The sequence below is a fragment of the Limulus polyphemus genome, unplaced genomic scaffold, assembly GCF_000517525.1.
Source record: "Limulus polyphemus unplaced genomic scaffold, Limulus_polyphemus-2.1.2 Scaffold410, whole genome shotgun sequence".
NCBI lineage: Eukaryota > Metazoa > Arthropoda > Merostomata > Xiphosura > Limulidae > Limulus > Limulus polyphemus.
In genome coordinates, this window is record NW_013666020.1 from 109797 (window position 1) to 124642 (window position 14846).

The 14846-nt window shown below is 35.1% G+C and overlaps 1 protein-coding gene across 1 annotated transcript in view; it reads right to left on the reverse strand.

Annotated features, from left to right (window-relative positions):
* LOC106458055 overlaps positions 1 to 14846 on the reverse strand; it is a 41230-nt gene that overhangs the window by 19043 nt on the left and 7341 nt on the right. The window lies entirely within an intron of this gene.

Here is a 14846-nt window from a genome sequence, read left to right on the forward strand (position 1 = left end):
TGTGTATGTGTTACACTAGTTACTTGAATCATATGTGTATGTGTGACACTAGTTACTTGAATCACATGTGTATGTGTTACACTAGTTACTTGAATCACATGCGTATGCGTGACACTAGTTACTTGAATCACATGCGTATGTGTTACACTAGTTACTTGAATCATATGTGTATGTGTGACACTAGTTACTTGAATCACATGTGTATGTGTTACACTAATTACTTGAATCACATGTGTATGTGTTACACTAGTTACTTGAATCACATGTGCATGTGTTACACTAGTTACTTGAATCATATGTGTATGTGTGACACTAGTTACTTGAATCACATGAGTATGTGTTACACTAATTACTTGAATCACAAACACATACACATTCAAGTAACTAGTGTGTTATCTCGATTTCTCTTGTTTTTTGTTTACACATAGAAGAAAAAACATAATAAAGGTCAACATATCACACAAAAAGTAATTTAATACGAAAGCAAAACTTTGTCACAAAACTACGAGTAACTTTTGAAAAGCATACATACATATAGTTAGTTATATGACAACCCCTAACACGTTGAGTGAAATATAGTCCAGAACATATGTCACAGCAAGACAGGACTTCCACTGGGGCTATGTGTACTTCAACTTCTGTTGACTCAAACACTAGCTAATTGTCTGTTTATTGTTACGTGGGAGTGACTCAAAATTGACGATAATTTAAGTAGGTTACTGTTATTTACCTAGTTCTGGGTTAAGCCCTCTTTCTCCTGACCTCCATATGACGTGTTTGTGGTTTCTAGATACAATGCCACACAAGGCCGTCCTTGCTATATCAGCTTTCGATCACCTTCCTTGTCTAAACTTGTACTGTACCAATGAAATACGATAAAACAGGTCACACATATTTTGGACAACACGTGTGGGAAGATTGAAACACGTAGGGTTTGTCGCATCTGTTTTCTCCATTTGTATTATTGAAATTAGAATTAATGGTGTTTTTAAGTCCGTTTCAATCATCAATAAAGTAACCTAAAATGATTTAGGTATTTGAATTACGTTAGAGCTCATGCCTAAATCATCATTCCACATTATATACCGGACCAGGTATTTAATGTTTACATATATATGTTACAGATCATTTTCTTACAATTTCACCAAATTGTAAATTGAAAGGAAAATCCGTGACGTAGAGGCCTAATGTTTTCCTTGATTGGCCATACTCGCTGCTGTGGACTGCAGTTTCGGCTATTGAAAGCTTATCAGCACAGCTTGGCTGGCAAATCAAAGAAATACAGTTTGGCCTCTTATAACGGTGATATTGGAAGAAAAACATGTAACATATATATATATGTAACCATTAATATTATTTTGTTGTACAAAAGAAAAGCCACAAATGTCTAAATCACGACTCAGTAATTATTTTCCATCTATTGAGACAATTTTGCAAAAGAAAACTGGAGTTTTTACGAATTAACGTGAAGTACAGCAAGAAAACCTACTGTATTTGTCTGATTCTTGTGTTATGCACTAAATTGTAACAACTGATGGTGGTAATTTTCAAATATGCTACAAAACAAGTAATCCAGAAATTCATTATTCAACTCATTCTTAAAGCTCTAAAATGTTAACTAAAGATTTTCTAAAAAGCACAAAGCACTTTTACCTGTTTGTATGAACACAAAATTAAAATGACCTTGTTACATTAATTATAATTATATTTGAACGCTTCTTTATTTATGGGTTTGCAGCCAGATGAATGCATGATAGCGTTTTAACTGCATATCTAAAACATTTCTATTAGGATAATGTTTTACTATACAGTTTAACTAGATCTTTTGAGAAATTACTGTCTTCAAAGATCCTTGTGTGTCCACTATAGCTATAACAGTATCCGAGACAGAACTGACAAAATGTTTGAATACTATTTACAGATATGTAATTGTTAAAAGAAATTTAGATCTTTAAAGAAGCTACAGTTAATAATGTAGGCTCATTTAAAAACAAGGAAATTCTTGAATAAAATATTAAAAAGTAGTGGTGATCGGATGTCAATCACTGTCAAGGTTAATATCACGAATTACATTTTTTTACATGACTTCTAATTACTAATTACTTTACATCCTACGTTTCGGCTGACTTATTCAGGAAAGTCCTGAGAAGGACTATCGGAGCTAGGATTGAAAAGTGAGAGGTGCTATCCGCTTGCCCTGGCTGTCATCCTGTTAGTCTGGGATTTGGATCCATTTAAATGGTTTCATCAAAAATATCCAGGATTTTGCTGACTTCTATGCTGGGTGTGTTATTAATGATACCGATCTATCGGCAATAGCACACAATGTCAGATAAAAAGGTCATACAATAACTTCACCTGGTTTTGTGTTGTGCAATGCAATTATTCAGGCATTCTCTGACACTGATAAGTGTTTGGTATATTGTCTACAGCCTGTATTTGTGACCATGCAAAGTCAGAAGTAACAAATCCTCTAGTATCCACACTTTCCAAATAGCTCGTCTGATTGTAAATGAATAAGCCATTCTCTTAACGTGAGAATAATTCAATAAAACACAAAACCCAAGCAGAACATACCCAGTTTAGAAAATTGTTCGAGAAACCCACTGTTCATATCATGTCAAACTCAAGCTATATTAATTATCCTATCCAATCTTTCGATTACACGAAAAGAGATACAGGGGATTAAATCGAGAAGCAGTGTAGAACACCAATAACTCTGAAAAACTATACTATATAGCTAGTACAAGTAATGAGAAAATGGGTGTCGCATTTCGTAGCCGATGTCTCATTTTAATTGGGAGTGGGTCGACTTTTTTGTATTACTGACAGCTTGGATACTGGAACCAGCACTTGGTATTAACCATTGGTGTTCAACAGGTGGAATAGACCACCATTCATCTTTTAGTGTTACCAACACTTGATATTAACCATTGGTGTTCAACAGGTGGAACAGACCACCATTCATCTTTTAGTGTTACCAACACTTGATATTAACCATTGGTGTTCAACAGGTGGAATAGACCACCATTCATCTTTTAGTGTTACCAACACTTGATATTAACCATTGGTGTCCAACAGGTGGAATAGACTACCATTCATATTTTAGTGTTACCACACTTGATATTAACCATTGGTGTCCAACAGGTGGAATAGACCACCATTCATCTTTTAGCAAGTGTTGGTAACAATATTAACCATTGGTGTTCAACAGGTGGAATAGACCACCATTCATCTTTTAGTGTTACCAACACTTGATATTAACCATTGGTGTTCAACAGGTGGAATAGAGCAATTCCAAGTCTGGCGAATTTTCAAGGTTTGTCTCTTCTATCTGTCAGGTATCATTCCAATATCTCACAAAATAATCCAGTTAAATTCAGATCAGGGCCCTGGGCTGATCGACGGAAACTTTAGAGTTGTTTATCTCATACCACTGTTGGACATAACGTATGATATGGCATGATGCCATATCATGCTGAAATAATTATAATTCTTCCACATAAACCTTTATCAGTGCGAACAATGAATAGTTGTCCAGAATATCACACTATAACAAGACATTCACTTTTCTTCAATTATTACCGGGGGACCAAAATTAAACCAGCTGAAACGGGCTTACATGACACTATCCCACTAGACTTCACAATTTGAACAACATGGCCATATTCAATGTATTCTCCAGGATGTTTTAAAACCCAAACCCATCATCAGTAGAAACAATTACTAGGTATGCTCTCCCTAGACCCATTACAATGTGCAGATATGCTGTCTGAATACTTTTGGTAACATGTAGTGAGATTCATTTAAACTTTGTACGTATTTTGTGTACTTGAAAAAATGTTGTTATTTTTATCTTTTTTGCAAGCGTTTTTAGTAAAACAATAATAATATTAGTACCTTTTCAACCAAAAATGTCTATATAATGCGATTCGTTTCGTATATCTTCATATTAAAAAAATCTTTGATTAAAATATGTTAAACCAGAGTAGTAGCAGCATTTTCTATCAAACAACAACGTCAAAACTGTTGCTGCTCAAAATAATAACATTGATAACATGCTAATAAGTTAATGAGGTCAGTATTAAAAACTGCAATTGGTAAACAAACATTACTTGATAATTGATTATTATCTACAAAGCTAATGTTCGAATCAACCACCCTTCTGTAATCCTAATTCATAAGGAAGTACGATGTCAACGTAAATCTGGTAACCAAACTTTTTTCCAGCAAATGTTTATTTACCTTGTTACTGCAAGTGGGAATAATTTTATGGTAGAACACCGAGTTGGGCACTTAAGGTCTTTTTTGGGTTATTTGTGGAAATCATAAGTAAGCCTATAATAACATTGAGTATTTTGCTGTTTACAAGTTGAAATTATGCATTACTAAATCAAATAAATGTTACGTAACTAATATGAACGTGTTTCAGGTGAAATTATGGGTGTTCTTACCTAGCTGATACTGATATGATAATTTAGTTTCAAGAAGACATGAAATATCACCTGAAAAAAATGTAATAGTTAATAAGGTACTGAGTACATTCATACAAAAATATTAGCAGTCGTTCACTCTCGGAGTGATGCTAATTCTATAATTTTCTAGTGTTGAGAAAATGGGTTACGTGATAGTTCAACAGTTTGCTAACAAGAAAGACTATCGTCAATATGGGAGTTTGGGTATATCTTAGGGGAGTGTTAGGATAGTTCAGCAGTTTGCTAACAAGAGGGTTTGTCTTCAGTTAGAGGGTTTGGGTATTTCTTAGGGGAGTGTTAGGAGAGTTCAGCAATTTGCTAATAAGAGGGTTTGTCCTCAGTTGTACAGTTTGGAGAACGTTATGATAATTCAGTAGTGTACTAACAACAACAAAAAATAGATTTTCATCACATGGCAATGTGATGATAGTTCAGCAGTGTACTAGCAAGAAAGATTACTGTCAGTTGGAAAGTTTGGGGACATCACATGACATTGTGATGATAGTTCAGTATTGTACTAACAAGAAATATTGTCGTTCAGTTGGAAAGTTTGGGGTCATCCCAATAGAGAGTCAGAATAGTCCAGTTATTTGATAACAAGGACTATAGTCAACTGTAGAGTTGGGGAATATCGTATGAGAGTGTCAGGACAGTGCAGCTGTTTTCTGTGGGAGATGAGTATGTTATTTAGAGGATTTTAATAAAACATGATGAGAGAAAGATCAGGTAGTAAAGTAGTTTGGTACTGGAAAGGGTAAAAACCCGTTAACAGTTAGGGTACCCAACTGATGATGTAAAGCAGAGTGGTCGTAGAAACGTTTAGTTGTTTTGTCTGTTACTCATGCCCCCTAGCAACTCTTGCGATAGAAGTTACTATATAATTAATTGGAAGATTTTAGGTAGTGTTACCAAATGTTGTGCTGCGGCATGTTACAAAAATTTCTACATTCCTATAACCGTTTTGAAAAATAGACAACCGCAATAAAATACGTTAGAAGAACTGTTTCAATGTAATTATCAAGTGAAAATACGTTAGAAGAACTGTTTCAATGTGATTATCAAGTGAAAATACGTTAGAAGAACTGTTTCAATGTGATTATCAAGTGAAAATACGTTAGAAGAACTGTTTCAATGTAATTATCAAGTGAAAATACGTTAGAAGAACTGTTTCAATGTGATTATCAAGTGAAAATACATTAGATGAACTGTTTCAATGTGATTATCAAGTGAAAATACGTTAGAAGAACTGTTTCAATGTAATTATCAAGTGAAAATACGTTAGAAGAACTGTTACTTATCACAGCCAGCTTTCAAGTGTTTGTGTGGTTGGCTTTATTCTCACTTTAGTATAAGCGCCGTAATTATTGCTGTGTCGCATATTTTAAACAGTTCAAGGTGAGTCTTGGTTGGAGATAGGAAACTTCTTAGTGGCGAACAGAAAAAGATGGAAAACTCATTTGTTGGCATTTAATTAGAGCAGGCGTCGACAAATATTTAGGAGGCAGACCAAAAACCCCGGAGCCAGGTGTGCCTGATTTAACTTCACTATTGTTTGTACTGGGAAATGGGGGATACGCTCGTTTATCAGCAGTATTTTCTTTTCCCTAGATGGGGATCAAAATAATTGTGCCATTACAATTGTAGACAATAATTTACATGTTTTGGAGAAATTGTCGCTCAGAAATTTATTTTGGTTGCAAAAGTTCAGGTGTTGCATGATATCCGGAGTTTTCTCGTGCAGGATCTGACGTGCGTTCAAATCGTAAGTTGGCCGGTTCAAGCCTAACCTTGCCGCTTTTATTTTTAGCTGTTAAGACAGGAATACAAAATATTTGTAGCTTGGTTAACTTTAGTTAATTAATGAATTAAAAACACAGTATACAAAAACACAAAAAATAATCATTACGATTTTTTAAAGCTTTCACTCAACTTCAGTTGTCACCCGCTGTTCTATGCTGCATGGCGGGCATCCTTAAACCACAGGTTGTGTTGGGGTGTCGCCCAGTTACGCATTGTCCTCTTTCCTACAAATAATTAGTAACTTCAGTCTGTTTTAACAACGGCCTTTTTTGTAATAATTCCCAATCAAAGATTTGCACTAATTTTTTACATTTTTTTTTCACAGTCGTCGATAGGGTGCGAATGCAGAAATAGTATTCAAATTTAGAAGCTATTTACGCCTACGTTAGCGATTAAATTCAACTAAAACGGGAAGTATTATAAGAGAAAAAGTGGAATTATACTCAAGAAATTCGGAGTAATCGAGTGTGACCGACTGACCGACACTTGGTTTTTATAATTATGATTGTGACGACTTTTATAATTTTTTCATGATAATATAATTAAACTACAGTAAAAGGATTATAAATTTAAAACAAGGAATTTAAATATGTTGACATTTTTTAGTTAGATTAAACAATGGGCTAACTAGTGAGATACACTAGTGTCTCGATGATCCGCTGTTTCTGTTATCCATGATTTTTTGCTTTCCCCGAACCAGCGCGGATAATCGAAGCACCAGTGTTTAATTATTTACTTTCACAGCAACAGGTACATGCTAACGATCACATGATATCACAACCACTTGTTAGCATTGCCTGCACTAAGTGCCTTTGGTCCCGTATGAGTAAAAACAAACGTACTGATTGGTTGAATTGAGAGAAAGAAGAAAAACAAAATGGTGTGAAATTAGTAATGTGTTTTGCAACCTCTGTGCTTCATTCCTGAAAAAACGTGAAGTGTTGAATCCACCATTAAAATCCTAGACACGAAGTTCGATTTAGAACTCAAAGAACGCGAAACTAGCTCCGGACTTCCAAGAGACCAGAACTGTTCTAGATTCGAGTTCTATTTAGCAATGCCCTACGCACAAATAAATTGGGAGAAAACACTGGGTGTCACCATGGCAACCTGACGCTCGGGATTTGTCAAGGCCTGAATTAGAGGGTTTAGGAAACACAGTATGAAATGATTTTTTGTTTGTTTGTTTCATAATTTTCGCATAAAGCCACAGAAGGGGCTTTCTGTAAAAAAAGCCTTCTCTAATTTTTAACTGATAGACTAGAGTGAAGGTAGCTACGCAACAGCACCGATCGGCTACTCTTTTCTGACCGAATAGTGGGATTTCACAGTCACGGCCTTAAAGTGCGAAGCGCTTTTTGCTTAGTTTTCAAGACAACGATACGCGATCCACAACAACAACAACAAACAAAGGAGAAAAAGTGGAATTGTACTCGTGTAACTCAAGAAATTCAGATTAATCGAGAGTGACCGACTGACCGACACTTGGTTTTTATAATTATGATTGTGATAATATGATTAAACTACAGTAAAAATATTATAATTTAAAACAAGGAATTTAAATATATTGACAAACGGAATCTGATGTATAATAACCTGGAGGTGTATGTCAGACAAGATTTAGAAATCAACTAATCTAGTGATAACGACATTCATGCCGCCAGGTGTCATTAGAGAATATTTATATTCATAGATAAAAAGATTTTAAACACTTGATTCGCTGAATGTAGAACACAGTCATGTATAAGATAAGTTGTATTCTAAATCATTGGATTGAACAGCATGTTGTTATTTTTTTTTTTTACTTATTTTTCTGAACAGTGGAGAAAATGGAGCGGTAGTGACAATTTACTGAAACATTTTATACCTAGAGTTTATTTACCACGTTAGCGCTTTAAACGAAAGTTAGCAAAACTATTCTCGTATTTCAAGAAACAACTATTTAATTCCATAAATACCTCAAGTTTAGAGCATGGCCTAATGATTGGCCAATCGGACTGGAGATGTGAGACTTGATGATACTAAATACGTTTCGTACTTTCGTCTGTGGGTGCATTGTAAGAGGGCATTATCTCGCTATTCAATTAAGAATAATCGCGTTAGGCTTCCGACTATTACAATCTCTCTGGTCCGCAGTTAAAACCATAAATGACTCTGTCTGAGCCGTAGGGGTGCTTAACCTCATCGTTTAGTTCATTATGAACATAAAGATTGTTCAGGTGATCAAACAAACACACCCAGCCTCTAACACGAGTCGGTACTCGTATGTAACTCAAAATGTTTACTTAACCTGATTAACGAAACTGTGATATTTTTCATTTATACAATAGTACCAAGCGGAGTGGACATCTAGCGTGCACTAGGACTACATCCAAAAGCAAAACAAAATCCAATACTTCAAGTTGTCATGGTCAAACCGAACAGCTTCTACATGGCGCGGTTAAAGTCTCATTAGCTAGTAGTGAACAAAATTCAATGTTACACTCAACCAAGTTATTAACGAAACTTGAACTTGTGTATCTTATATGACACTTAAGAAAGTATTGATGTTTGTATTGTAATAACAAAAAATCGAACTTAGAAAACAATCCTAAATAGTAGAAAAAGCTTATTTGCCGTAGCAGACACCTTTTACTAAGGTCAACGAACCATATTTACATATACAGTCGTAGCAGCCTGCTGAAGCTAAAAATAGATCAAAGAACGTAAACCATATGTAAATATTTATTGCCATCTACTGCCTCGCTTTAAGTACATGTAAAAGTATTACGCGCGTGATAAACAGCGTTAACCCTTTAAGCGCGTACTTTTTGTCAGCCATATCACGCTCAAAATCACCGTCAGATAATTCAGGTTCAGAGCCAGAATCATCGTCAACTTGCGCAAGTTCAATTGTCTCTTGAAGTGTAAAAACACTGGAACGATTTGATGCCATTTTGGGTCCATAAAATGTAAACAATTTTCAACTACAAATATTACCTATGTTTTGAATTGCAACATACGCCAAGTTGATAACGAGAACCCACTTTTAAAAATAAAGTTTTAGGACGGCTTGAATAAGTAGTGAAGGAAAATATATTACAAATGTACAACGTTTCGACAAGCTTATGTCATCATCGTGAAATTGTCATCTATACAGATTAGGTTCTGTCTATTGATTTTGTACACTTGATTCACATTTCTAGCGGGAAATTCAAACTTAAGGGACTAAAATTTAACACGGGTAGGAAAAGTTTTTCAATGTCTATTATCAATACATATATATAGACAGGTATGCTAGCAAAACGTGTCGAGATTCGACAAAACCAACAGAGTTGCAGTATTTCATTCCATTCGCATTCTTATCTAATCACACAAAATGGAATATTTGGTCTCTAAGATATGCCTATTTCGAAAAGTTTTTTTAAAACTAAAAACCATCTCCGGCAACATTGATACAATAAGTACTCACTCCGACTTCAAAGGTTTGAATTAGTCACCCCTGTTTATGCACTTGTTAACAGCAGAACGACTTTACAACACCCCTCCTCCAAAGGTTTGAATTAGTTACCCATGTTTTTGCCCTTGTTAATGGAATTCTAAGAACTCAACAAAACATTTTTAAACACAATTTTAGAACATTACATAGCAAATTTATTCGAAGCTCAAATAAAAACAAAAAATGTTCAAACATGCTTATTGTAGGTACATTTTCTTTAAAAAACATAAATGTAACATATTTCTATTAGCATAAAACGAAAATACTCAGAAAATTGGCTTTCAAAAATCATTTTGATATCACAGCATTACCTGAAGATTATGACTTAAAGATGTTGTAGTAGAAAAAGGGTTTTCTGTGAGCAGTTAGATTTTAACAACACATACACACAGAAACTAACATGCATCCATAAGAGTCGCTCTAAGTAGGCCTTAAACCTATATATATAATTCTTTTTTTGCATATTTCGTTTTATCCTTTTCTTCTTTATATTCATACGCAATGGACATCCAGATATCCGTTTTTTAAAATTATGTTTTTCTGCTAACGTAACACATGTTGAAATTCGACAAAATATATAGTGTCTTGGTAATTCAAGCCCCGGTCTAAAACTAAGGGCTATCAGTGTCGTCAGAAGGAGAGGTGGGGTGGGTAAGTCGCACCCCATTTTGCCAGTGAAGACTCCTCGGTATTAAATTTTTTATGAATAGATAAAAAAAAACTATCCACCTTTATCTAATAAAAACTTACCCCATGAACAGCAAAATTGGATTTGTTAGAAACTACATAGATTATATTAACGTCGAATCATATTAATAAGAGTCAGAGCCGCCACCTCTAATGATAATCAAGGGCCCATTTAATGACAGACAGATAAGGGCTCCTATACATCATCAGAGTTGGCCTTGACTTCATCAGAAGGGCTCTAGTTATCATCAGAAGTGTCCCATATACACTGTGTGGCAGAATACAAAACTCTCAAAAGAAAAATAATAGTAAACATTTTATAAGCATAAAAACGTACAATGCTAGTGCCATAGCTACAATCAGGCACATGAAGCACGTGCCTCGTCGTATTTTTTTGTTTTTGTTTTTAGCAATAGGCTTCTTTGTGTTCCATTATATTCAATACGCAAATGGGTTTCTTCATAGTAAATGGACGAGAATAGCTCCAGATAGTAGATGGACCAGAGAAGTCCTGGATAGTAAATGGACAAGAAGACTCCCAAATATTAAATGGACAAGAGAGGTCCCAGACAGTAGATGGACAAGAGAGGTCCCAGATAGTAAATGTACAAGAGAGGTCCCAGATAGTAGATGGACAAGAGAAGTCCCAGATAGTAAATGTACAAGAGAGGTCCCAGATAGTAGATGGACAAGAGGACTCCCAAATATTAAATGGACAAGAGAGGTCACAGATAGTAAATAGACAAGAAGAACCCCTGATAGTAAATGGACAAGAGAGGTCCCATATAGTAAATGAGCAAGAAGAACCCCTGATAGTAAATGGACAAGAGAGGCTCTTATAGTAAAGAACCCCAGATAGCAAATGGACAAGAGAGGTCCCATATAGTAAATGTACAATAATAGTCCCTGATAACAAACGGACAAGAAGAGTCTCATATAATAAATGGACAAGAGAGGCCCTTATAGTAAATGGACAAAAGAGGCTCTTATAGTAAATGGACAAGAATAGCGCCTGGTAGTAAATGGACAAGTGAGGTCCCATATAGTAAGTGTACTAAAAGAGTCCCTGATAGTAAAACAGACAAGAAGAGTCTCATATAATAAATGGACAAGAGAGGCCCTTATAGTAAATGGATAAAAGAGGCTCTTATTGTAAATGGGCAAGAAGAGCGCCTAGTAGTAAATGGACAAGAGAGGCCTATATAGTAAATGTACAAGAAGAGCCCCTGGTAGAAAATGGAAAAGAGAGGTCCTATATAGTAAATGTACAAGAAGAGTCCCTGGTAGAAAATGGAAAAGAGAGATCCTATATAGTAAATGTACAAGAAGAGTCTCCGATAGTAAATGGTTAAAAGATCTCTGATAGGTATCACAGAACATATTTAATAGTTCTAATGTGTTCACATCAGTGATGGAAATGGGGATATTCGCGGGTATACGCCGTGTACCTAGCTCTCAGTTTGTACTTGTTTCCCATTGGTTAAGTTTAGTACCACTGAAGATGTTTATTAACCCTATCGTCATGGGTCAAAGGCCATGTCATCGCATTTGTTGACTTACATTCAAAACTTTATTGAACTACTATTTTATGAATTTATGTCAATAAGGTTGGTATGAAATTGTAGACTATATAATTCAAATTTTAGTGTTATACATTAGTTAATTTCTTAATTTAAAAGTAAATATCATAAGAACACGCCTAAATATCAATATTCGTGTGTCACGTGGTATGTTGAATGCAGCATTGGTTCAAATTAGATGTTTATGATGTCCAAATACAAAGTCTATAGTTTCTTACGAATTAGGAACTCAAATTACTGATACTGACAAGCTAGAATATATAATAAGAACCTCCTATCTTTTATATTTGCTTTTTATACCTATCACCGCACTGCTCCTTCTAAGCATGTACCTAGTTCCTAAAACCCATTTCCTTTCCTGGTTCACATACATGTTAAGCCTTTGTATATTATGGGTCATTCTCACGAAATCGTTAAAATTTACTGATTTCTGTGTCGCTACAGTATAAGCATCGTAAACAAATCGTAGCTACCAATGAAATGACATCGAGTTTTCTATCCACACGAACACTGATTTACTGCCCATTAGTCATTTTGTAGCAATTCATAATTTGTGAGTTTCAGTTGATATGATTCTTACATTTTATGGAAATCCCCAATTGCATCATGCTGTTTTAAAAGGTAGTTTGGTGACCTACATCATGAGTACAAATTTGATTTCTTTGGGGACCATTTAACGCATACATTTAATTTTTAAATTGAAATTAGGGACTTCAGAGTTATTGGAAATAATGGACTTCCCTGAGAAACTAGCACCACCTTTTCAAAAGCATTCCTTCGTAGGGACCAAACTATCGAACTCGTATTGAAAAAAGTGTTTACAAAACTTTTTTATAAACAACACTTTCAATATTTGCACTTTCGGGGACATTAATTTTTAACCGATCGAATGGGAGAACGCTGGATAGAACCACACAGAGCTGACCGAGAGGAAAAATAGGCTCAACTAAGTACAACCCAGACGAACATACATCCGTTTTTCCCTAATTAGATTATCGTAACATCGACAATAAGTTTAAGTAAGAAAGACACTTTAAACTGTTTCTAAGTTAAAGCCTTTGACTCGATTGTTCAAAATGCAACTTTTTCCAGAAATATCCTTTATAGATTATACATAACCGATTATACATAACCGAGGAAAATAACACTGGTAAGGGATATTTTTTTAGCTTTCTTATATATAAAAATGTGAATTTCAATAACCTGATAAACATTGTTTTGAATAAACTGCAGGATTAAGATTTATACTTAATTAATATGCAAACGAATTAATATTTCAAAGTTGAATCGATATTTGTGTAAAAATATACAATATTCATGGTTAAAATTAAAAATATTTCGTTACTAAAGATTAATGCACTCACGAGTAGGTTATTTTAGCCTACACGTACACTCTTGTGTTATTGTTTGACACCTTCTTTTTGAATATTTCCATGAGCGATTTGGTTGAAACCAACCAAGTTGCGACACTCAATCCTGTTTTATTTAGTGAGCTTTGGATCTCTTGAGGCCGATTTGACTATGATTTTTTAACCCCTACTTTTGTGATGTGTGGCTGAGTTCTTGGTGACCAATTTGACTTTGCCTTAAAGACTGCCAGAGCTATGATAGTTATTTTCTTCTGCTAGAGTCAGTACTAGAGCAAACTAGCAGGAGACTCTGACATTCATGTATGGCGAAAAATAACCTCCACCAGGGGACGCAGCGATAATGCAGTTCAAAGTATCCATAGTCAACCACCCCATTGGCAACAGAGAAGATAGGTATGTTTCTTGGTGAATGGAAAAGTTGACACTCGGGATGATCAGTAAGAATGAATAGAGACTAGAAAACAAGACATGTTTAGTATAAAGCAGTTATACAGTGCTTTCATGACGAGGTTACTATGACTAAGAAGAGTGCCAATACTGGAATTATTTGCTGATTCTGATAAGAAGAAAGGAAAGTTGGAGCTTGTGCCATAAAATTTAGTGTCGTATTGGACTTTTACAGATAAGTAGACTAATTTGTAAGCATGATCATTCTATCTAGAGGTTATGACAGTGATTTAATAAGATCTCTTTAATATTTCTCTCAATAACTGCCGAGTTTAATCAGATGTTTTGTTACTTTATAACATAAGCAGTTTGTTTTGAATTTAGCAGTGAAAGACTAGAGGGAAGGCAGCTAGTCATCACCACCCACCGCCAACTCTTGGGCTACTCTTTTACCAACGAAGAGTGGGATTGACCGTCACATTATAACGCCCCCACGGCTGAAAGGGCGAGCATGTTTGGTGTGACGGGGATTCGAACCCGCGACCCGCAGATTGCGAGTCGAGCGCCCTAACCACCTGGCCATGCCGGGCCAACGTTAAAAGGAGCGGTTCAAATGCATATTTTCATGTCTGCTGTAGAAATTATGAAGTATTATCAAATGTACATTTAATTTGCAAAATTAGACTATCCCTGATATGTATTTTATTTTGTAAAGGATAAATGTCTTTATGCGAATATTTTGATAAAGTTCGGCTTTCCTGGAGAGTATCTTACAAGTTCTTAAAATATATTAGGTCGTCATGAAATTAATGTCGCTTTTGTTTAGATGAAAAAACCCGAACAACTTAAATTTCAAAACTAAACATATATTAAATGAAATAGTCTCCATTCTTACCGATGATACTTTTCGATTTTACAATCAGGTTGCTAATTGCCTGATTGAAAAAAAATACACTTGACTTTGAAGCAAAAAAACATGTCGATGTTCTCTTTAACACCTTCCACATTTTGCATACATTTTCCCATTAAGATTGTGTTGCAGCGAACGAAAAATATAGTAATCTGATGG